The sequence below is a fragment of the Molothrus ater genome, chromosome 22 (genome assembly GCF_012460135.2).
Source record: "Molothrus ater isolate BHLD 08-10-18 breed brown headed cowbird chromosome 22, BPBGC_Mater_1.1, whole genome shotgun sequence".
Taxonomy (NCBI): Eukaryota; Metazoa; Chordata; class Aves; order Passeriformes; family Icteridae; genus Molothrus; species Molothrus ater.
This window is the reverse complement of record NC_050499.2, coordinates 4,909,115-4,934,149: the sequence shown is the minus strand read 5'-3', so window position 1 is coordinate 4,934,149 and position 25,035 is coordinate 4,909,115. Positions and strand designations below refer to the sequence as shown.

Sequence of the window (25,035 nt, the reverse complement as noted above, 5' to 3'; positions counted from 1 at the left end):
TAAGAAAATTCACTGGGGAATAATGACCTCTAATTTCTTTTGGCTACAGTGGTGTTGGTCTGTGCTTCTGTTCATCTCACTCTGAAGATTTCAGGGGCCTTTAGAGCTGGAGCCTGGCTCATTCTGCAGCCCTGGTAGTTAATCTGCTCGGATATTTCCCCAAATAACCATCTGCTCCACCTTGTATTTGTTTCACTCCCCGACTATCTCAGCTCTTGGTCCGTCCTGCTGGCTTATTCAGCACTCTTTAAATTTCTCCTCTGGCCTTATGTCTGGTTGCTTATGTTTTGGACAGACAATAGAGGTGATACAGGCCATTATTCATGAGAAGCTTCAAGTGTAACGTGAGAAACATCTCATCTCCTGACCCCTGTTAGCATAAGAATCGCTGATAAAATTCTGGACTGAAAGAGAAGAATCTTCTGGGAAAAATATTGGCAAAAGTTTCACTTGAGATGGGTTTTGTAAGAATAATCCAGATTAATTCTCTGCCTAAGGACCAGATCTAACTCCTGGTGCAGTCACCAGGACTCTGGAGAGGCACTGTAGCAGAAACCTTGGGGGTCTATGGAATTTTAAAGAGAAGAATATTCTTTACACTCCCCCAGCCTGTGTTCCTGCATTTTATGTTTTTTTACCCAAAGATCACAAAGGGATTTCCACCCTCGAGTGAATTTAGCCTCCAAACACTCCCAGAGAGGGTGGAAATATTGATTCCACATCTGGATCACCTGAATTAAATTGGAGAGATCTTGGATCATGTATCGAGTCACCAAGTTTTAACCATTCTGTGCTTATTTTAGCAGAGTTACATCTGAAAGAAGTTGGGGTGAGGCAGTGGGAAAATCACAATCAGCAGTGGGAAAATCACAATCAGCAGTGGGAAAATCACCAGTCAATGATCATCACCTGATCATGGGAAGCAAATTTTAGCCACAGTTTCTTCTTTTTCCTCGTATCAACCCCAAGCAGACTCACAAGCAAAGAATTGATGCTGTTCGTGCCCCCAGTGGGATTTATTTACCATCAGTGGGGTTGATTTAGCAGGAAGCAGAGCCTTGAGTCTGCTAAGCACAAACCCAACACCCCTTTGAGTGAAAAATGTGAAATAAATGGCAAACAAACCAATTAATACCCTGGGATGGATTAATGGAAACAAAAATCTCCATGCGCTCAACTCCAAATATCCCAAACCCAAATGGAAACCTGCCAAGGAATGTTTATGGATGCTCCAAGTGCTAATGGCATGCAGAGCCTCATCCTTCAAACCTCCCAGGTCAATGGAACAGGAATATGTGCATTTCCAAATGCTCCTTGCTTGGCTGATCCATCAATATGATAACTAATACATACTTAAACTCCTCGATGGACTCTCTGAAATTAAAACAACCAGAGAGCACAGGAAAAAAAAAAAAAAAAAGCTTAAATAACCATTACCAATGGATTTCAGATAAAAGTCAAGGAATAATTCCACAAAGATCACCCAACACAATCACAAAAAAACAGTTTTGGAGGTGGGAAATGGAACCAATTCCATTTTGTATGCAGAGGCAGTTCAGCAAAAACTCTGCCCAAAGTCGCTCTCCTCACTAATTAATGGGAAAAAAACCATCAGTAAATGAAGAATTTTCTGTTCCAACAGTGACAGAGCAGATGTTGGCTCAGAGTTGGGGTTTGGGGACAGGCTGCACCTTTTCTCTCTTTATTTAGGGAAATCCAGAGTGGCTGCTCAGGTTTTTTTTTTTAATGTTGAGCATGGTCTGGGAGATCCCTGTGGTCACTCGGGGTCACTTGTCCTGGCTGTGTCCCCTCCCAGCTCCCTGGGCAGCCTTGTTGGTGGGGTGAGGTGCAAAAAAGGGCTCTGTGCAAGCTCTGCTCAGCTGGAACTAAAACATCCCTGTGTAATCAGCACTGTTGTCAGCAGAAATCCAAAACACAGCCCCGTGCTGGCTTCCATGAGGAAAATTCTCTTGCAGCCAAAATTTCAGTTTTAGCATCACAGAGAGGTTTCAGCTGAAATGAAGGTGCCTCAATGCTATAGACACGCTCCCCTCTAACTGGGGGAGTAAGGAAAATATCAAATATTGCCCAATTCCCCACAAAAAAAAGCCAAATGAGGAGCCCTGGCAGAACAATCTCAGCTGTGAGTGCTGAGAGCGTTTCCAACACAAAACAAGTGAACCATGGGTGGGGGATAACACTGAACTCTGGCAAATCTGAGAGGAAAAATGCTCCTCTCTTGGCATCCCTTTGTGTAAATCCAGGTTTGGGGCTGTCTCTGGGGCTCTCCTCTCTCCTGGGTGGAGCCCTGCAGCTCTTGGATTGCCCCGCGCATTTGCAGCTGTGTCATTCCCAAAGCTGGCCCTTCCCAAAGCTCAGATGTTTTCCTCTCAGAGCTGCAGGAGCTTTATCTGTGCTTAGCAAGGACCATCCCAGAGCTGGGTTACTCTTAAGGATTTCAGGGTCTCCAGAAACTTTTTGAGAGGCTGGGGAAACCAGGAGGAGAAATGGGAGCCATTTCCCCCAGGATTTCAGCCTTTACTTTCCTTTCCCCACCATGTGCAGCCAGAAAAATAACATCCCATGAATTTCTGGTTGTGAAGCCATTCCTTGGAGAACAGGACAGTGGGCAAATCATGTCCAAAATTGTCCAAATCTCCACTTCATGCTCCCTTCTCCCCTCCACACCCAGAGTCTCTTCTACAATGAGGATAAAAGATGAAGTTTGTGGATTGTGGAGCTTGGCTGCTTTAAAAAGATCGGACAGATCCAATCAGCTGAGCCCAAATTAAACTCCAGGAGACGGTCAGAGGAAGCCAAACCCCACATCTACACTAAACCTTGGCACCTCCACATTTCATTTGGGCTTCTCTGACCTCCTTTAGCCTCTTCTCCCACACAAAATTTGACTCCTATTGACTCCTATTTGACTCCAGTGGGGCTGCAGTTGGAGGTTTTTGGGAGCTGTTATAAGTGCTGCTTTCTTTGAAGGGGCTGGAGGAACAGAAATCATCCCTGAACATCTTGGATTTTCCAAGAAGAAATCTTTCCAGGAACAAATGAAGGAAACAGGCTCCCAGGGCCCCTCATAAATTCTGGCAAGGAGAGGCCTGTGCTTCCATGGAGGATATTTCAGAGCAACATTTCCTGAGGCACTGCTGAATGCTGAGCATTTACAGGCAGAGATGATGTCTGCAAAAAGGCCCGGCCAACAAAGGTAGCAGAACAATGCAGCAAGAAACAAATGAAAACCCCCTTTTTTTTTCCTTAACTAAAAGGAACGAGGCCTGATCCCCTTTGTCTGACACCAGTGGGGCTCCATTCAGTGCCCAGGAGCTCATCCTGATTTACTGCAGCACATCCCAGCGCTGGAGCATCCCCGAGGTCCCTCAGCCAGGGAACCCAGCTCCCACACCTGCAGCAAACTCCAATTCTCCTCATCACCCACTCCCCTCCACGCTTTCTGGTGACCATGAAGGCAATCACATGAATCTGTGAGTGTGAGATGGGGGAGCAGTGTGAGCCTCCATGGCTGGGTTTCTATGGAAACAATTCCCCTGGCATCCTCAGCCCACATTCGGTATTCCTGTCTGGCTGCCTCCTTCTCACACTCAAAATCCCTCTTCTCCAGACACTCTGCTCTGGAGGGGGGTGTTTGCTGCTCCCCCCTGCTCCCCACTGAGCTGGGCAGGAACGGATGGGGCACTCACTGCTCACCCAGTGAGCTGGGATGGGCAGGAATGGGATGGGCAGGAATGGATGGGGCAGTCACTGCTCACCCAGTGAGCTGGGATGGGCAGGAATGGGATGGGCAGGAATGGATGGGGCAGTCACTGTTCCTCCCTGCTCCCCAGTGAACTGGGCAGCACTGGGATGGGCAGGAATGGGATGGGCAGGAATGGGGCACTCACTGCTCACCCAGTGAGCTGGGATGGGCAGGAATGGATGGGAGATACGGGGCAGTCACTGCTCCCCACTGGGATGGGCAGGAATGGGATGGGGCAGTCACTGCTCCCCACTCCTGACTCAAAGGAATCACGATGGAGATAACAGCAACACAATCTCCACGGGTTCTTTAGGGTTTTGCAGTTTTAGTTCTCAAAATTAGCCCTTATCACAGAGGTTTGGCCCCTTTCACCCCTCAGTGAAGACCATGGCTTACAAAGGAAACTGATATTTGTAGTAACTTCCACGCAGAAGCTGCCACCTTTCCACCTCCTCCTGCTGCTCCCTGGCAGCTTCAGCCACCCCATAAAAGCAATTACTTCTGGGAAAGGTGGCAGCCTCTCAGCTCCCTGTGCAGCCAAGCTGAGCAGGCTCCAGCCCTGGGATGGGATCTCTCCCTGCCCAGCTGGAACAGGGAACAGGGGAGGCAGCCAGGGATTAACCTCTGGCTTCAAATTTGGCCACCATGCCTCCATTAACACTCCATCCTCAGGACAAGTCCCACTTCCCAAGCACCAGAGCCTCCACCACTTCCCTTCTGAGGCTGTTTCTCAGTCCAAGGGGCTTCACACTTCATTTTCCTCAGGGCCAGCCCCCGTTTTTAATTGCTCAGCCTCACTGTAACTCAATCCCTGTGAACAATCTGTGCCTTGTGTGTGCAGGGCAGCCTCCACCCCAAATCCCCTGAGCAGGGACAGGACTCCAGGCTCCTGGGGCTGCCAGCCTGAGCTGCCAGGCTGTGCCTGCCCCAGCCAGCTCCACTCAGGGCCTGGCTACTCATGGACTGCTCCACTCAGGGCCTGGCTACTCATGGACTGCTCCACTCAGGGCCTGGTTACTCATGGACTGCTCCACTCAGGGCCTGGCTACTCATGGACTGCTCCACTCAGGGCCTGGTTACTCATGGACCACTCAGGGCCTGGTTACTCATGGACTGCTCCACTCAGGGCCTGGCTACTCATGGACTGCTCCAATCAGGGCCTGGCTACTCATGGACTGCTCCACTCAGGGCCTGGCTACTCATGGACTGCTCCACTCAGGGCCTGGGTACACATGGACCACTCAGGGCCTGGCTACTCATGGACTGCTCCACTCAGGGCCTCGTTACTCATGGACTGCTCCAATCAGGGCCTGGCTACTCATGGACTGCTCCAATCAGGGCCTGGTTACTCATGGACTGCTCCAGTCAGGGCCTGGTTACTCATGGACTGCTCCATTCAGGGCTGGGTTACACCTGCAGCCCCTCAGAACTTCACCCCACAGTTTCTGGGGCTGTTTCAGACTTTTCTCTGCTATTTCAAAAGCTGCCTGTGTTTCTGCAAGAGCATGGTAACAGAAATGCCCTCTCTGCCCCATTATTTGCCAAATTTCAGCTGAGGAACTAAATGTTTTAAGCTTGGTGGCTCTAGGCAGCATTTTGCAGAGGTGCTATGGAAGGAAGATACCCAAAAATCTTCCACATTTAACCCCCATTTAACCAGGAGTTACCTTGCAGGAGTTAAAACACCATTTGCCTCCCTAAACTACCACTTCCACCCCTGCTGTGCCAGCTTTAAAAGAGTGCAAGGGCCACATTTTTAGACAGCATAATTTGGCCCAGATCTCCCAGCTCCATTGTTTTCACTGGCACTGGGGTAAGTTACACCAGATGAGGATATTGCTCAGAAAAGATTTTCCTTTAAAACAAACACACAAACAAAACCATGTTCAGACAAGAGCAGGGATTTTTGAAGCTGCATTCCTGTCTCCAGAAACTTCCAACCACTCGCAGTAGTCTCTGCTTCACCAAGCCACAAATTTGTAACGCTTTAATCTTTCCATGTAAGTCAGTTCCTCTCCTCCCTTAATTGTTTTTGTTGCTCTTCTCTGAATTCCGTCCAATTTACCACGCAGTGCAGACTCCATTACATCCAAAGGCCACAAGGATGGTGTACAGAAGCTCATTTTCCAATCCTATGACCTCAGTTCTTGGGAGGATTTCAGAGCCCAGACACCAGGCTATAAATGAAGAATGCGAGCCCCTATAGCTGGGTAATTTAAATGCATTTTCTGTGAATAAATCTACTCGGTACTTTCTTGATCTGTACAATCTTCTGCCATAGGGGCCTAACATAAAAATACTTCAAAGGCTCCAACAAATTCCCTCAAGATGTGATCTTCAGCATTTCAAAAGCTGAAAGACATAGACAAGGTTTAAAGTGATCATGAGATATTTTCAAGGTAACACTCTTCAGCAACTCTTGTTCACCCATTTCTTGAAAGTGAAATTCTATCACCTCTCTCTATACAGATCTTTTTCACTTATTGACTCGCTTATGAGCAAGGCAAAGATGAAGTGAATTTGACTTTTGGTTAGGGTTTATTAGACCTCATTATCTTTAAATGAAGCACAGCAACGCTTCCTTCCTTCAAATACCTACTAGACAGGGCCAAGTGGAAATCCTGCAGCCACAGACCCCTCACCACTTCCCTTTGCAGCACTAAGAAAGTTTAAATTTGGATTCAAGTTTCAGCCTCCATCTCCCTCCCCGTTTCAAGCTGAAACACGACCCTGCCCAGTTACACTCCAGTGAAAGATTATTTTTATGTCACACCTCAGTCCCATCTCTGACATTAATTATGCACTTCAAGCCTGAAGTCAAAAGAGATTTTAAAACTGGTGCTCTGGGCTGAAACCAAGATTCTTCCTGCCTGCCTTCCAAGCAGTTCCATAACAACCTCCCTGAGACTGCAGCATATTTAATGAGAATGCAGATGATCAATTGCAGCCCGCCTTGCACGGTTAACTCAATCAACAAACTACTAATGACTCCAGCATGTTACAGCTTTTTTGGCTAATGAGAACCGCATTGAGCAGATTTTTCCCCTTCTCCCAGGATCAAACAGGCCAATATGGAACGAGTTCTGCTCCAACTGTAACTTTAGCCTGCAAGCCAAACTCTGCCCGGCCAGGGGACAAAGCCTGAGTGTCATTAGGGAGCAAAAAGAGCCCCCAGAGCCCTGGGCCAGCCCTTCCCAAGGATGTGTCTGGCTGCTGAAACCAAACTCCTGAGAAACGCAGAGCTCCCACCTTGGTGCATTTTGAGGCAGAAAAGCCTTTTGTTCTGCACCATCCCACTCCTCCTCCTCCTCCTCCCTGCTTTCTGCTGCAGGGTAATTTGTAGCAGGTGAGAAGTAAATACCTTCTGCTTCCTCTCTCTTTCACTTTTGTTGCTGCAATTTGCCTCCATTTTTTCCTTGCTTTTTCTTTCTCCAAACAGAAGTGAATTGACTCGTGAAAGAATTCAGGGACGTGTAGAGATCAGAGAGTTAAAAAATGGGAGTCTTGCACCTCTTCATCACCAACAGGGACCATTTTCCACAAGGGAATCCAACTGCTCACCATGCTCTGAGTGAGGAATAATTATTGCAGAGCTTGAGGTGGGAAACAGCTCCTGGGGTGTTTTCCAAAAAAATGGGAGTCTTGCACCTCTTCGCCACCAACAGGGACCATTTTCCACAAGGGAATCCAACAGCTGACCATGGTCCAAGTGAGGAGTATTTATTGCAGAGCCTGAGGTGGGAAACAGCTCCTGGGGTGTTCTCCTGCCTCTTTCCAGCCCTGTTAAACAAAGATTTGCTCCCATGGAAGGAATTCCAGTGAATCCAGTCACGTTTGGAGCAACACTTTGTTTCTTTACCAAATAACCTTGTCTGATGCACAGAGTGGCCCATTTCTGAAGCAGATTTTCCATCCTGTACCCTGGAGAAAACACAACGCTCCAGTCTGACCAATTCCCCTCCATCAGGAGCAGATTTTGCTGTCATTTTTTGGCTACACCTTCATTTTGTTGGGTGACCTCCTTTCCCCAGTCCTCCACTCCCCTCTGTCAGACAGGGATAACACAGAAGGTTTGGTCCTCTAGGAAGCAAACCCAGCAAAACCCAAACCAGGCATTATTTTGCTTCTGATCACGCTCTGCTGTCCTTGACTGCCACAAAACCAAGCAAAAAGTGGAGAGAAGGAGCAATTAGGGCTGGAGAATCAACTGGAAAGCATCAATCCAGATTTTTTTTTTTTTCAGCCTCAGCTCATTTTTGCTGGGATCACTGAACAGAAGTCATGGAGGATGCACAGAGTGCATCACTGGGGACTGCTCCTTCCTCTTTAAGAGCTGCTCCTGCACACTTCCCTTCACTTTTAAAGGTTTAAAATATTAAATATCAGCCAAGGGATGGTGGTGGCCCATGCTTGACTTCATTCCTCCCTTCACCATGTCCTGGGGGCAGGAATTCAGGCACAGAACAAGCGCCCTGGGCTGGAGGTCCCACCTTGGGCTGCCCTGCAGTGGGAAATGTCCTGTTCCTGCCAGGCTCTGCTCTGCCACAGCTCCAGGAGCTTTCTCCTGCCTTATCCTTGGCATTCAGCCTTCCCAGATTCACCTGCAGCTCCTCACACACCTTCCTCCTCTCTCTGACTTCAGCTTTCACCCTACAATGCCAAAAACCCTTTTTTCCCCTTTTCCTACCCCAATTTCCAGATCTTCTGTGCCAAGGTCCTCTCCCAAGATCCACAGATCTCTCTGCTGTGGGGACTTGTCTTGATAAAGGATTTTTTATTAATTTTTCATTCTGAAAGGCCTAATTTTTAACAGCTCACCACCCTCTTCTCACACAAATTCAGCTTTTCAAGAAGAATTCCAGTGATTTGTGAGCTGGAGCTCCACATCCACAAGAAATGGATGCTGAGAGCCCTGCACAAACACTGATCATGTTTATCTCCTCCAAACACTAAAATTTTATACAGAAAAAATCAGAATTAGGGCAAAAAGGGTGAGATTTAAACCCATTCTTGTCCACTGCAAGCAGATAATCATTAAGAGAATCATTAAGGTTGGAAAAGCCTGTGGAGTCCAATTGATGCCTTGTGAAGGCTGCCCTAGAACAGAGGCTGGACAGAGTTAAAGAATAAAGCAGGGATTTATTAAAGGGCCTCCATGGATGCACCTTGGGCAGCACAAGAGCTCAGCCAGGGCTGCACGCAAGATGAACCAAAATGGCCCCAAAATGCACCCAAGATGAACCCAAAATGGTCACAAAATGGTCCCAAGATGAACCAAAATGGTCCCAAAATGAACCCAAGATGAACCCAAGATGGTCCCAAAATGAACCCAAGATGAACCCAAATGGTCCCAAAATGAATCCAAGATGAACCCAAAATGGTCCCAAAATGAACCCAAAGATGAACCCAAAATGGTCCCAAAATGCACGAGCGCTCCCGGGGTCTCTCCCTGGGATCAGTTCTGCTCCATTTGCATCTTGCAGTTCATTGTCCCATTCCAGCTCCAGCCCATGCAGTCCCATCCTTGTTTTTCTCTCTCCAGCCCACGGGGTTTGTGCTCCTGGGCTGAGATTTGGATCATTTGTCCTTGGTGCCCAGCTGGAGCAGGAATTGTTTTGTCTCCCTGCTCTGTGCCCAGAGCTCAGCATCCCCTGATGTGAACCCAGACCCACACACTAAAGCAGCACAGAACCTGAAAAAATATAAAAACTAAAACTCAAGGCATCACAATCATTAATCCAGGTAGGAGTCATTCCCTCCCAGCCTGGTTTAGGAGATGTCAAAGTCACTTTATTCTCCTGGGCATCAAGAAGCCAGGCCTTGAAATATGGGTCTGGCAACTCCTATGGAAAGTAAACTCAAGTTACAGTAAAAAAAACTTCACCAATGCTCTGGGTTCTCATTTGTAAATGGACCAGGGCTTCAGCACAGCCAGGTTTTGGTGCTACTTCCTCAGATTGCTTTTAGGTTCATTAAGCTCCAACTTCAGGAAGAAAATGGTAGCATTTGATTTATGGGTGCGGGGGAAGAAGGATGAAATGAGCAATAAATCTCCCAGCAGTGGTGTTCCTCCAGCTCTCTGCCAGCCAGAGCAAGGAGCTCCCAGATTCCAGCCCAGGATTAACACCTGGTGGCCAGGGAAGAATAATCCCCCTGTTCTGTGCCTCAGTTTCCCCGATCAGAATAAGGTGATGCCAACGGTGAGGCTGAATTCTGTGACACTTAAATAGGAAACTGCTGACTTGAAATGGGTTGTTTGTGGCTTCTGAAGCAAATATGAGAAAAATGAATGGATTTTCTGCCTTGCTTTTTGCCTCTTTTTATTGCCTTCAAGGAGCACAGAGGAATGACCAGGAGGTTTTCTGGACAGATCAATGAAAGTAACACCCAACAAATGACCTTTCCTCAGTGTCTCATAAGTACCTGTCAACTTCAGGAGTGCCACCACCCTTGAGTGGAGAGATTTAAAGCCAGACTATTCATTAGAGAGCAAACTATTATTCCAGAGGTTTAAATGAATTGGCCAGTGGCCAGCCTTCCTCCCTGCTTGGGGACTACTGGGAAAAGGGGAAGTGGCTGCTGTTGGGTTTGCAAAAAAAGCAAAAAAGAAAAAAAAAAATTGGATTTAAAGAGCAACAAGAAGCAGGCTGTGATGGTCTGACACTCTCAGAGGGTGGCACGAGGGGTAAGGAGATTTAAGCACCATCAGGGAACCACGAGAACAAGTCTGTAAATACCAGAGATGGCTCCTGTTTTATGGCATCACTAAATCAGCCAGCTGAGCTGGCTCTGAGGAATGGCATCAAAAGGTGAAGAGGTTTGGACAGTGCCTCAAAACCCCACAGTTTTTGCTGTGGTAGATACCACTCATTTGCCACGCGCCGTTCTGAATTAAAAGCTAAATATTCTTCTCTGCTATGGCTCAGATTTGCATTAAATCTCAAAGCAAGAGTTACAAACATCACCCAAAATTTGCTTGTCCTGCTGAGGAACCCTGAGTTGGTTCTGGGTTACTCTATTCTGCAAATGCACCAGAATATTGCAATTTATCCTCCACGAGGGCAGCAATTAAAAATATGCAAGTGGGTTTTCCATCCAAAACTCCACTACAGCAGCACCACAGGATTTTCATTTGGGTTAAATCTTGCTCCAGTGCTTGCTGACAGCCCTGGGGGAAATATTTAACCACAAATTCAGTCTGCAGCTTCTGCCTCACTGCTGCTGGCGAGGATGGTCGCCTTCATCAGGTCATGGAATCTTCCAGGGACACCTTCCACTATCCCAAAGTGCTCCAAGCCCTGTCCAGCCTGGCCTGGGATATTTTGGGTGCCCAAAACTCCTCTGGGCATCCTGTGCCATGGCCTCACCACCCAGGATTCCTTCCTGAATATCCAATCTCAGCCTATTCTCTGCCAATTCCTTTTGGGAAGGAATTCCTGGAGGGTGAAGAGACCCTGGGATGGAATTCCCAGAGCAGCTGTGGCTGCCCCTGGATCCCTGGAAGAGCCCAAGGCCAGGCTGGAACACCCTGGGACATTGGGAAGTGTGGGAGCCATGGTGGGACTGGTTGGGCTTTGAGGTCCCTCAAACCATTCCAGGATTCCATGCGCTGGTTTAGATGGGATTTTGGGATGAAATCTTGGGAGAGGGTTAGGGTTAGGGTTAGGATTAGGGTTAGGGTTAGGGTTAGGGTTAGGTGGGAGTTTGGGAAGGAGTTCCTGGCTGGGAGGGTGAGGAGGGGCTGGGATGGAATTCCCAGAGCAGCTGTGGCTGCCCCTGGATCCCCGGCAGGGCCCAGCATTGGACACTGAAGCCGTTCCCCCTTGTCCTGACCCCACCTGCCCTGGCAGATAATGTGAGCCTAACACACAAAAATCCCACACAAAATCCTCAGGCACATGGATGACTGCTCCACACCTCCCAAAAAGCTGGATTTTTTAATAAAATAACCTCTTTTTGCAAGATCTGAACGATGAAGAAGCTGCCATTACTTCATCACAACATCCCCACAGACTTTCCCAGACCCTCAGCCCCACCACAGCACAAATCTCCTAAAATACCAGGACAGTTTTGCTACTCCACATTTGATTTTAATCAAAACACAAATGCAGACAGCTCCCTACCTTTCCATGCCCCATTCCCTTGCCAGTGGCACACCAGAGAGATGTTCCTGCCTCAGGGATTTTGCACACACAAACCAAAATGTTTTTCAGGTGTGAGTGCCTCAAATCCTGCTCTCCACATTCTCCGTGGCTGTTTCACCTGATTTTGGGCTCTGTACCTCAGCACAGTTCAGCTGCCTGGGGAATCTTCTTTTTTTCTTGGTTTCCCAAGAGGTTTCTGCCCCATCCCACCACTCCTATTTATCTTGAATCCGTTTAAAAACTCCTCTGCAGCCCCTTGGAGGAAACTCGTGGTGAGTGGTGGTTCCCCAAAAGGAAGGCTGGACGTGACACGCAGCCAAACAACCTCACCATGTGCAAAAATAAGATTATTCCACACAAAGCTGGCCTCCAAGTGCCCAGCTTTGCCACAGATAAGCCTCAGCATGCAAATCAAGCTTTTTTCTTTAAAAAAAACCCTCCCCAGCTGCTGGAGGTGCAAAAGGCAGAGTTTTAGGACAAGTTTTCTGTTTCCATCACACTCTGCCTATGATGATTTAGCTGAGTGAGTGGATCCAGAATCTCTCAGAGTAAAACAGGTCAGGGTGGGAATCGGAAAAGATATTGCCATTCTTCAAAGGCAGAAAAACAAATTTTCATCTTTTTTTCTGACTGGATACAGTTAAAGAAGATTACAAGTGGTATGATTGCTTTTGGCAGCCTGGTGTTTGACCTATCATTCTGTAAAAATACAACCAACCCTCCGTATATTGACTGTCAGGAATTTTCCCCCATGTGCTTTTTGTTCTCCTCCACCTACTTTATATGGAAAATTCACTGTACAGATCTGCATTTAAAGCTTCCTTGGCCTATTTCACCCACAGACAGAACAGATTAAAGGGAACAGAACATAAGCACAGCTCAGAGCTCTGTCTGCTCACAGGATCTTGGGATGGTTTGGGTTGGAAAGGACCTTAAAGCTCATCTCAAGCCTTGGGCAGGGACATCTTCCACCAGGCCAGGTTGGCCAAGCCCTGTCCAACACGGCCTTGGACACTTAGACCAGCTCAAATTCAACATTAAAGTTCAGCTTAGCTGCTCCAGGTGCTTTAGGAAGCCCCTAAAACCCAGTTTGCCGAGAGTTGGGAGGACACAAAAACCACATTTCCAGAGTTATTGCCTCTCAGCCCTGCCAGTGAGCAATAACTCAATCTTTCCTTGGCTGCCATCACACCCAGAGCGCCACCCTGAGCATCTCAGCTCCACCAGGGCCCTGCTTTCTCCATCACCAGGGGAAAACCCCTCCAAATCTCCTCCAAATTTCCTCCACAGGCCTCCCCCCTCTCACACAGACCACCCCCAGATCTTGCCCACACAGGGATTTCCTTGGGATTTTTGTTGATGACCAAGATCTTGGCCCAGGATAGAAAATCCTGAATGAACGCAGCCAAGCCCCGTGCAGCTCCCTCCTGGCTGCTTCAAGTTTAACTTCCCCTGTTTACCTTTTAATTTAATGTATTCTTTTGATCTCTCTTCCTCTCCTTTCTCCTGTCTCCCCGAGTTTGCTGACACAGGAGAAGCATGACAAGCTCAGACAGGCCTAACCTACTTTTTCCCTTTTCTCTGGTACATGTGAACGCTCCCACTCTCCTTCCCAGCATAGGCGAGCACATCCCAATGATCATTATAATGATATTTCCAGGCCCCTGTGAAGTAATTCCCCCACTGACAGGTGAGGAAACTGAGACACACACAGAGCTCTTATATTACTCGCCCCTCAAAAGGGGAAATAAAACCCAGCAGGCTCCTGCTTTTCTTGGTCCCAAATCTCTATAAAATTCACATTTCTCAAACCATCACAGGTTTGGGAAGTGCCTCCGCTCCTAAACAGAGGCACAGCAGAATTTGAGGGGTCCACCACAGGGGTTTGCGCATTTCTGGGGTTTAATTTCAGCTGAGGAGCTCTGGTCACCCTGCAGGGAGCCTGGGAGCTGCACAGGGACTGGGGACAAGGCATGGAGGGACAGGACACCGGGGAGGCCTTCAAACTGACAGAGAGAAGGGTTAGGTGGGAGTTTGGGAAGGAATTCCTGGCTGGGAGGGTGAGGGGGGCCTGGGATGGGATTCCCAGAGCAGCTGTGGCTGCCCCTGGACCCCTGGCAGTGCCCAAGGCCAGGCTGGAACACCCTGGGATATTGGTTGGGCCTTGAGGTCCCTCAAACCATTCCAGGATTCCATGTGCTGGTTTAGATGGGATTTTGGGGAGAAATATTGGGAGAGGGTTAGGGTTATGATTAGATGGGAATTTGGGAAGGAATTCCTGGCTGGGAGAGTGGGGAGGCCCTGGCATGGAATTCTGATTTAGGTGGGAGTTTGGGAAGGAACTCCTGGCTGGGAGAGTGGGGAGGCCCTGGCATGGAACTCCCAGAGCAGCTGTGGCTGCCCCTGGATCCCTGGAAGAGCCCAAGGCCAGGCTGGAACACCCTGGGACATTGGGAGGAGTGGGAGCCATGGTGGGACTGGTTGGGCTTTGAGGTCCCTCAAACCATTCCAGGATTCCATGCGCTGGTTTAGATGGGATTTTGGGGAGAAATACTGGGAGAGGGTTAGGGTTAGGATTAGGGTTAGGGTTAGGGTTAGGTGGGAATTTGGGAAGGAATTCCTGGCTGGGAGAGTGAGGAGGCCCTGGGATGGAATTCCCAGAGCAGCTGTGGCTGCCCCTGGATCCCTGGAGTGCCCAAGGCCAGGCTGGAACACCCTGGGACAGTGGGAGGTGTGGTTGGGCTTTGAGGTCCCTCAAACCCAAAGCATTCCAGGATTCCATGTGCTGGTTTAAATGGGATTTTGGGAGGAAATATTGAGAGAGGGGCTGGGATGGGATTCCCAGAGCAGCCGTGGCTGCCCCTGGATCCCTGGTGGTGCCCAAGGCCAGGCTGGAGCACCCTGGGATATTGGGAAGTGTGGGAGCCATGGTGGGACTGGTTGGGCTTTGAGGTCCCTCAAACCCAAAGCATTCCATGTTTTAGATGGGATTTTGGGATGAAATATTGATGAAATATGATGAAATGGGATTCCCAGAGCAGCTGTGGCTGCCCCTGGATCCCTGGAGTGCCCAAGGCCAGGCTGGAGCACCCTGGGTCAGTGGGAGGGGTCCCTGCCCATGGGACTGGATAAGGTTTGAGGTCCCTCCCAAGCCCTCCTCTCATTCCATGGAATTTATTTCATCCCAACCATGGATATCCCTCAGCCAAGCTGTTTTCCCTCCTTACAGGGGATAATCAGAGCTAAACCACTTGACAGAAATCAGAGTCCCAGTTATGACACCAGCTAAAATTCCATCACTCCCTCCAGGGCGCAGAATAAACCCCAGCATTTACAAATCTGAACTTTCAAAAGTGAGATTAAAATTAGACTAAAATTATCTGAATTCAGATATTGACACCTTTGGGGTTCATATTCTCAAAGATGTTCTCTGCAACACCTTTTTTTTTCCTTGTGAAAGCTGAAATTAGCACATTATCTTGGAGTCTGCAAGGCAAAAAAACCCCAAGTACTGCAAGGAGAGAATGATAAAACCAAAAGTGGACTTTGAGCATCTGCAGCAGAGCACTCAAGATAATCAAGTTGAATTAATTCATTTTTGAGGTGAGTTAGTTGAGAACTGTTAAAACTTCTGTTTAGACTTCACAACCAGAGTGGCTTGAATTTGGTTTCACTGCATTTAGTTTGGAGCCAAATCAAATTTACACAAAATATCTTCCACCAAGACCAAGAGTGACCACAAAGGGGCTCAGTGCCCTTCAATGCACTTTATCTGTGCATCCCCACTTTAATAAAAATTAACTTCTGCCCACCCCGGTGCAGACAATCCCACCTAGAGGTGCAATAATGCTCCTTTCCCAGCTCAGTTTTGCTCCTGCTCTAATGTTTAATTATCTCCAGCACAGCAACAGCCACACCACTCCAGAAAGAAATCAATTCTCCCTTTGCTGCCAGCTCTAAATGCATGTATTGCATAATCAGCCTCCCAGAACAGACATTTGGGACTGCACATCTGGGCAGCACATGAGAGGCCACCTCAGCTCTTAAATTATTTTGCAACCATCCCTCCCAGACCCAGCTTTGGGTATTTTTTTCCTTTGTTTTGCTACCAAAATTAAAAAAAAAAAAAAGAGAGTGATGTTTTTAGTTGATAAGATGTTAATTAATAATTTTCAGCTGCATTAATGGGATGCTTTTCAGTCCTAAAAATCCCCCTCTACACCTTGGGCATCTTATCCAGGGGGTTTTGGTGTTCTGGTGCTCTCTGTTCGTGCTATCAGCCCTGGGACTCATTTCTCCCCTCACAGCTGCCTCTGGGGTTAACCTGAGCACCCCAACACCTTTCCAGGACACCCAGAAAAAAGAGGAAAAAACCCCAAAACCTCCAGAACAGGAAGGACACATGAACTAGATTCAGTGCTGACAGCTCTGAGGGTCTAAAGGAGGAGAATTCCCACTGCACAGCAGCTCCATTGAGGGTGTTGAGCATTTTATTTATTCTGTTTTCCCTTTCTTTAATTTCCAAAGTTGCCCAGTGCATGCAGGGAGAAAATACCAATGAAACAGGCCAGGATAATGTGGGGATGAAACTGAGCCTCAATAGGAACCAAAAAGGCCAGAGCAGAAATTTTCACCCTGTCCCACCCCAGCCTCTGCAGCAAGAGCTGAAACCTCTGCCAAAACCTGGATTTCAGGGAGGGAATCACAAAATCACCAAGCTGAAAACATCAATTCATAATCAAACATCATTCAGAAGCACAAAAGCATTTTGGTAGAGGCAGAGAAACACTGAGAACTTCAGGTTCCCTCCAGCCTGTGAGCTGCCCTTTGTTTTCCACTTCAACTAAAAAATTTCCTTGAGGAAAAATCACAAAAATGACATTTGGGACAACTTTTCTGCAGTGAAATGCTCCCAAAACCACCCCTGGGGTGGGTTCTGGCCAGAACTGGAGTGTGAATGTTGCAGAGAGGGGCTGAACCCCAAGCCCTGGGCTGGTGCCATGGGTCACTTCAGGATTCATATTTCTCCCTCTTTCTTTCAGCTTTTCTTTTGAAGTCCAAAAGAATCATGCAGAGGAGCACCCAGGGTATTTTCTGTGCTGGAGCTGCTCTCATTCCTCCCTCCCTCCCTGTGTTTTAGGAGTGGCAATGCTCTGCAAGGGCTGGATCTTGGCTGACTTCATTGCAAGGAAAAAGGGTGAGACCCATAAACAAAAAGGTGCCAAGAATAGCACGAGGCTGCAGCTGGAATGCCCAGCCCTGGCTGCTTTGTTCCCTGGGAATAATCAATATATTGGCAGAGATCATATCTATTTTCACATGAGGAGAGTGGAGGTGCAAAAAGATATAATTTAATTTTTTAATTATATTATATTATTATATTTATTTTTATATATTTTATTATATTTTTTATTTATTTATCATATTATATTTATATTTATAATATATTATATTATTATATAAATATAATAATATAATAAATATTATCATATTTATTATATAATTTAATCATTATATTATATTTTTATTATATTATGTTTTATTATATAATAAAATATTATATTTTATTATATTATATATTATATATATTTATTATATATGTTTATTATATATTTTATTTTTATTATATTATATTATATATACTTATAATATATACACTATATATTTAATCCATAAATCCTAAATCTTCTTTTTATTCACGTTTCTGCTCTTGATTTGGCACCTCCTGTTTTGCTTTCTCCCCTCTACAGGTGCTACCAAAATATTTCTGCACAAAATCTTTGGGCTAAGAAAACCAAACACTTATGGCTGTGGCACAGGGACGCAGTGGAACCCAAATCCCACAGGAAATAACCAGATTTAACAGCAAACTTTAAATTCGGTTTGGCACACAGGCTCCACAAATGTGGCTCCACGGGCCAGGGTGGTTGAATTTTCACTGAATTCAGCTATCCCAGTGCTTTCTGTGGGAGCAGCTCCCAGAAAATCGCCTGGAAATGAAATAAACCCAGCTCCAGAGTGCCCTGCAGTGCTCTGAACCCTGACCTTCCCCGCTGGCCCCAGTGCCCGGAGCCACAGCAGAAACCCCAGGGCAGCTGCTCCCAGCCCAGCCCTTCTGAGGATGAGCCCCCGTTCCCAGGGAAGGCACTAAATTGGAATGATGCAAACTCCTGGTTCATAGAGCCCTTCCCGTGCTGCAGGACCCTGAACTGCAGGAAATCACCCCCAAACCGTCACCCCCACCACAGGATGACCAAAACTCCAAAACTTCACCCAAAACCTCACCCGGGTGGGAGGAGGGAGCCTGGAAATCCCTGCAGCCACCCACCCCAGCGCTGCCTGCACCCCAAGGACACAGGCCAAGGTTTCCAGAGCGCTCCTCCAGCACAGGATGCTCAGCTTTCCTCCAGGGCAACTCAGGAGCAACAAGTTTTTCCCAGGGAAGTGGATTTAGGATTTAGGATTCCCTAAATCCAGTTATTGATGAGCTGCGTGGGGCAGGAGGCTGCAGGGCAGGAGAGAAAACTCCACTGTGACAGGGGCCAGCAGCTTCAGCTCAGGACTTGCAGTGTTTAAACCTCATTTAAACTTATTTGTAAATCTATAGAAGCTGAGCAGGAGAGTAATTGTGATACAACACAAAATAAAATTAAATTAAAAAAAAATAATCCATCAGCCTGCCCACCAAAATGAGTTTCCAGCACAAAACCAAAACTTTTGCCCATCCACACACAAATTTCCAGTGCTCAGCTCCAGAAACACTCCCAGGCCATCAAGGTGAGGCTTTTCCATTCAGGTTCACAAACTAAGATGTCATTGTAAGTGGTTTAGAAGCCCAGCAAATTTTAATATCCATGCCAGCGTGTGTGACCAAAGGGATTACCCACAATGGCTCACCTGATTAGTTATACAAATGCCTGCCTTTTATTTTTGTGGGGGTTTTTTTTTTCCTTTTTTTTTTTTTTTTTTCTTTTCCCCCTTTTTAATCCAAGACCGTGCAGAATGCCAGGCAGGAGAATGGGCTGTGTGCTGGAATGTCTGAGGGCTGCAGCCTTGGGATTTATATTCCATGCTGAATTCATTGTTCTCCCTCCTACCCCTGCTGCCCTCTAAACCACGCTGCAGCCATGACAGAAATAAATTAGCCCGAGGTACAGGTCACACCTTCAAGGGCAGGCAGAACTCTGGGTAAAATCAATAGAGAAGATGGGAGTCTCTAACAGCTGAAGCAGAAAGAATGACACATTGAGGGCTTTACACATCCCCAGACAAAGGCACTTTGCAGAAACCCTGGTCCCTGCTGCCTGGGGAACACAAAGCTCGTTTTTTCAGCCACCTGAACCCCGAGAGCAGCTCAGAAAAGCCCCATTTCTATGGAGAATTTGCATCTCGATGCACAAAGTTCCATTGCTTTGCACCTCTGCCTGGGGAAAGGGGATTCAGATGCTGAACTCTGGCCCAGGTTGTAACTCTAAAAACTTTTTTTTTTTTTTTTTTTGCAGAGAGCAGAATCTGCACTGAACTTCAGCTTAAATTTTGCAGCACTCCCCAACCCTCCTCAAACAATAAAAAAAAAAACCTCCCCTGAACTTTGGTGAACTCCACAAAGCACCAACAGACACTGAAATATGTGTTGCACTCATTATTTTAATTTGTGATTTGAAAGCAGTGGATAAAACACCCCAAATCTTTGAGAGGCTCAAACTCAGGCTTCAGAATCTCTGCATGCCAGCTCCTCTGAAATCAGGAGAGAGAAGATTTATAAGGATTTGGATATGGGAAGATTGATGCAGGAGTCAAGTGGGTTTTGCTAATGTCCCTCTGGTGAGTTAAATATTAACTCTCCGAGTGAGGCTCACAACCTGTTCAGACACTTCCCACATCCCACGGGGTTCCCACCTGCCTTTCCAGGTTCCTAAAAGCTTTAAAGGCTGATTTCAGCTCCCACAATGCTTCTAAAAATAGGAGTTAAACTTCTGAGTCCCGCAGGAGTTGCTGAAATTGCTGCCCAGGAGGTTTCTCCACAGACAGAGCTAAAAGCTTTCCTCCTCTCCTGTCCCTCCTAGACTTCTCCAGAGACAACTTTGGCCCAAATGCAGCTGGATCTAAATCCAAATGAACCCTGATTTTCTGCAAAGCCAGCAGGAAAATGTCAAATAAATCACTTTCCCCTGACCTCCTTGTTTTTTTGCTTTTTTTTAAAAAAAAACCCCACACAACATCAACACGTGTCTTGTGCTCTGATCTTGTGTTAGACTCACACTTCCACCAAAAGAAGTGGCAAAAGAAATTCTGTTTGTGCTTACCTTTGTGGAGCCTGTGTGGCCAAATAGAATTGCTTTCATTTCCACTGCTACCTGCAAAAATAAAGGGAGGAATTCACCATTAACACCAGGAATTGGTTTTTTTGCTCACAGTCACCGCCCCATGTCTCAAACACCTTTTAGGAGAAATTGGGGTAAATTCAGCAGCTTGAGGGAAAAGGTTTTATTTTGAACTTGTACAGAGATTTTATTTTGAACTTTTCCAGCTCCTCCATGGCTCATTCCCTGCAGCAATTTCCACGTGCTCGTCCTGGGGACAGGGAAGGTGGGGAAAGAGGAACATTCTGGACGTTCCCAGGGCTGTTTCGGGGCCCTGATCCTGGGCAAACAGCAGGCACAGGAGCCTCCTGCCCTGCCCTGCTGCTCCTGGGTTCTTCCCAAGGACAAGAGGGTGATGGCAATGCAATTGCAGCCTGAGACACCTCAAACGCTGCCTGAGGCACCATTTGCAGTTTTCCCCTTACACTTCTGCACCAGACATGAAAAAATTCAGTTTTTAATGCCTCCTCCAAACAGATTCCACGTCCCCATCTAGTGCAGCTTCCTCAAAAATAAATCATCCCTGCTTTTCCACCTCCCTGAGCTCTTCCAAATGGAGAGTCCTGCTCTTGGGAGAACATCCCAACAACCACAGGGTCCTCTGCCTGCACAGACCACATTTAGGAATGGGATTGTTCCTAAATCCCATTTAGGATGCAGGAATGACCCATCAGAGACACCCCCAGGTGGGGCTGTGTCCCTCATCCCAGCTGCCCCTCTTTCCCAGGGGTGTTTCAGATGGATTTTGATATCCTGATCCTCAAAATGCTCTGAGAAATCCCCATCTTCAATAAAAATAATTAAAAAAAAATGATGGGTGAACACTGGGAGGTGCCTGAAGGGCTCCAGAATTCCAAGAGCAGCCCCACACTAAAGCAGATGGGATCCAGCACATTAATCTCCTCCAAATTTCACCTCTGCCTCTTGATTGTGGCTGGATTCAGATGGAGACATCTCCATTCCAAAGAGCAAAATCATCCATGAACTTTGGAGGGACACGTTAAGGTTCTTTTTCCCCCTATTTAAATAGTTAAAAACCCCAGAATTCAGCACAAAAATGAGGACAGAAAATGAGGTTAAGCACATCTGCAATGGTTTGCTCCACTCTGGAAGTAAATGAAAGCTTAGAAATGGTAAATGAAACCTTAGAAAGACCTGAGCCCTTCCAGGAACTGTGGAATTCCCCTCCCTTGGTTTAGAAATAAAGAAGGATTTAAATGCAACCCACAAACAGGAGCAGACTTGCCTTGGGAGTACCTGGGGAGGAGGAGGAAGAAATAGATCTCTGTTTAAGGATGAAGACAAAGGAGGACAGGAGACTGAATGGATTCTCGGCCAAAACCTGCCTGATCCTCATTTAATGGATCTGAGCACTTCACATCACAGGTGAAAGTCTTGGCTCCGTGGGCCAAGAGTTGTTTTGCACGTGCAACTTTTGCAAACCTATAAATTGCAAAATCTCAACCCTGGGGAGGGAAATTAAATAATCACGAAATATTTCCTGTCCTGAATTATAATTTCCACATGAAATGGGTTTGTACAAAGCTGGATTAGTGCAATTTGGGTACCTGCAAAGGAACAATGGGGACCTGAATATTCCACATCACAGCTGAAAGTCTGGTGTCTGTGGACCAAAAGTTGTTTTCACTTCCAACTTTTGCACCAATTCCAGAATTTTAACCCTGGGGAGGGAAATTAAATAATCACAAAACATTTCCTGTCCTGAATTATAATTTTACACATGAAGTGGGTTTGTACAAATCTGGAGTTGTGCAATTTGGGTACCTGCAAAGGAACCATGGGGACCTGAGTATCCCACAGGTGAAAGTCTGGCCTCTGTGGACCAAGAACTTTTTTCTACTTCCAACTTTTGCAAACCTACAAATTGCAAAATTTCAACCCTAATGAGGGAAATTAAATGAACACAAAATATTTCCTGTCCTAAATTTTAATTTTGCACATGAAGTGGGTTTGTACAAAGCTGAATCTGTGCAATTTGGGTACCTGCAAAGGAACAATGGGGACCTGAGTACTCCATGTCACAGGTGAAATATCTTGGCTCCTTGGGCCAAGAGTTGTTTTGCACTTGCAACTTTTGCAAACCTATAAATTGCAAAATTTCAAACCTAAGGAGGGAAATTAAATAAACACAAAGTATTCCCTGTCCTAAATTTTAATTTTACACATGAAGTGGGTTTGTACAAAGCTGGGTTTGTGCAATTTGGGTACCTGCAAAGGAACAATGGGGAGGCCACGTTGTTGGTGCCTGGATGAGGACAATGGATCTGGGATCAATCTCAGGCACCAAAACTCTGTGTTCAGAACTCGGACGAGGATGTGCAGCTTTGCAGCCTGGCTTCATTCACCTCTCAAGGCACAAGGCATTTTTTTTTTCTCCCCCATAAATATGCAAAGTGCCTGACAAAGGACCCTCCCCATTTCCCAGGAAATGGAGGCTGCGATGGCCGGGGGGAGAGAGCCCCGTGGCCGCACCGCGTCCATCCGCAGCACCCCCATCCCCAGCAGGCCCCCAAATCTAAAGGCAGCCGCATTTCCCCAGCCTCCCCTCACCAAAAACTTCCTCGGATCTCAGGGGCTGCGCGTGGGGAAAGATCAGAGAGCTCCAGCTTTGGGTTTTTGCAGATTCCTTCTGCCTGGCCTGGCTGCCCCCCCTGTGCCTGCCCGGGCTCCAGGCAGGTAATCCCAGTGGGAATCCCCCAGGAGAGCCAGCAAAACCCAATCCTCCTCTCCCCCTCTGCACAGAGGTGTTTTTGCAAAATCCTTGGAGTTTGCAAAGCTATTTTCTACTCGTAATGCTCCAGCTAGGACTTATTCATGATACCTGCTACCCTTTTTTTTCCTACTGAGATCCCCTGCATGGAATAACTCCCAGCTTAGAACAACCAAATAATAAATATACAGCTTTTAAACACGAGGATCTCATGTTTGCATGTGTCTAAGTAATTTCTTCAGTTTCTGAAACAAATATGCAAGTCTGTACCCACTCCTCAAACACACAAACTTCAATCCCAACTTTTGATAAACCACAAAACTATTCCCAAGTACATCCCAGAACAAAATTTAACACCAGGAGCTGCCAAATGTTTCTGACCCACTTCAAACAATCATTAACTACAGGCAGTTTCTAATTATTTAAGTCCATTTCACTTCTTATTCAGTGGTCATTTTGTTTCTTGGCCATTTGGCCTATGTTCAGAAAAATCTCCATTAGGCAGCACAAAGTCTCACAAAAAGAAGAAAAATTCTCTTTTCCCAGCTCTAAGGTCGGGAATATTTTGAGTCCCTGAGAGACAGGAGTTCTAAATATGCTTTTAAAAGCAAAAAGTAGAGAGCACTTAAAAATTGAAAAACTTAAAAATTCAGCCACCGAGTAAAATTCAGTTATCAACTAAAATTGCTTTCTCTCACCTCTCTGCTAAAAGTTTTGCAATTCCTTTTCCAGAAAGAACTGGAAAATGTATTAAAAGGCAAAAGCCATCGGTGCTGGGACTGGGAGCAATCACATGAACAAGCCACAAGATTTGCTTGATAACACAGAGTTTATTATTCAAGAACAAGTCTCATTTTCAGCTCTAAGGCAGAGGGCGGGGAGAGAAAGGGGGGAACAGCTTTTAAAGCACACGCTGGAAGCCCAGGGTTGCATTTAGAGGAAAAAGAAGAAAGAGAAGAAAAAGTTAAGAAAACAAAATCTCTGTTCTATCAGCAAGTTCGATTTTGCAAAAGTTTAGCTCAGCTCCCAGCAAATTCGGGATGTTTTCACTTAAACCAAGTTTACCTTCAGCAGAGAGAATGAACAAGCAGAAAACTGCTGAACTTTTTTTCTTTTTTTCTTTTTTTTTTTTTGCCCCAAAAAAGTTCAGCACTGCTGGAGATGGGAAGGGATAGAGGAGAGCAGAAACAGGGGAGTTCAAAAGTCACAAAAGCTGCTGGCAAAGTTCCTCTGCGCCCCCTCGTACTGACCTAAGCAGTCTTCGTTTCACAGGTAGCAAAGTTTTGTCTCCTTCTCCAGGGCGAGATTCCCACTCGCAGGAAAGCATCAAAAGAGCATTGTTTGCACTCCTCTGAGGAGGAGGGAAGGGAAAAAAAAAAAAAGCCAGCAGCCCAGGCAGGTAGGGTTTCTTCCTGAAAAGTAAATCCGGCGTTCTGGACCGAGTTCAAACCCCGGGCTTGACAGGCAGGGCAGCGAAGCTTTTTGCACTGAGCATGCTTGGTCCTGCACTGCCTGCACACTTAATGAACATTACTTCCTTCCCAGTGGTTACTCCTAGCAGAAATCCACACCCCCTCTTTGAGAAGTGAGGAATGCAGCTGAAACCAAAGTCCAGAAAACATGCCCGGCACCCAGACAAGGCCCCACGGATCAATAAACTCAGGTTGTGACCCGCAGGTCAGTTTGTCAAACAGGACATCAGGGTGAGTTTTTTCTACACTTGGCGGAGTTTGCTTTATGCCTCAGCTAATGCTGCTCGCTCCCCAGAGAAAATAACACTGTGCTGCCTTTTAGAGAATGATTAAATGCTCCAATAACAGATGGGAATTCTCTTTCAAATCTTGTCTTTCCAAACCTGCTGGAAAGTGAGGAAAGAATTTGTGCTGTTTCGGTTTTTTATTTTTTTCCAGACTGAACTGGGTTCTTGGACTCCTGAACAAAAGCTGTTTGAATTTGACGTAGGGAAGGAGTATCTGGTGACTGAAAAAAAAAAAAAAAGCTCCTTTTATTTAGTTAGGGTCTAATCCTGTT

The 25,035-nt window shown here is 46.6% G+C and overlaps 1 long non-coding RNA gene across 1 annotated transcript in view; it reads right to left on the bottom strand.

The window, feature by feature from the left end:
* LOC118695784 (uncharacterized) overlaps positions 1-24,324 on the bottom strand; it is a 38,887-nt gene extending 14,563 nt beyond the window's left edge. The window contains exons 1-2 of the long non-coding RNA XR_004981585.2: positions 24,255-24,324; positions 20,217-20,267 (exon numbers count right to left, since the gene is read on the bottom strand). This is a non-coding gene — a long non-coding RNA (uncharacterized LOC118695784). The remainder of the gene's footprint in view (positions 1-20,216; positions 20,268-24,254) is intronic.
* Positions 24,325-25,035: the final 711 nt, after the last annotated feature.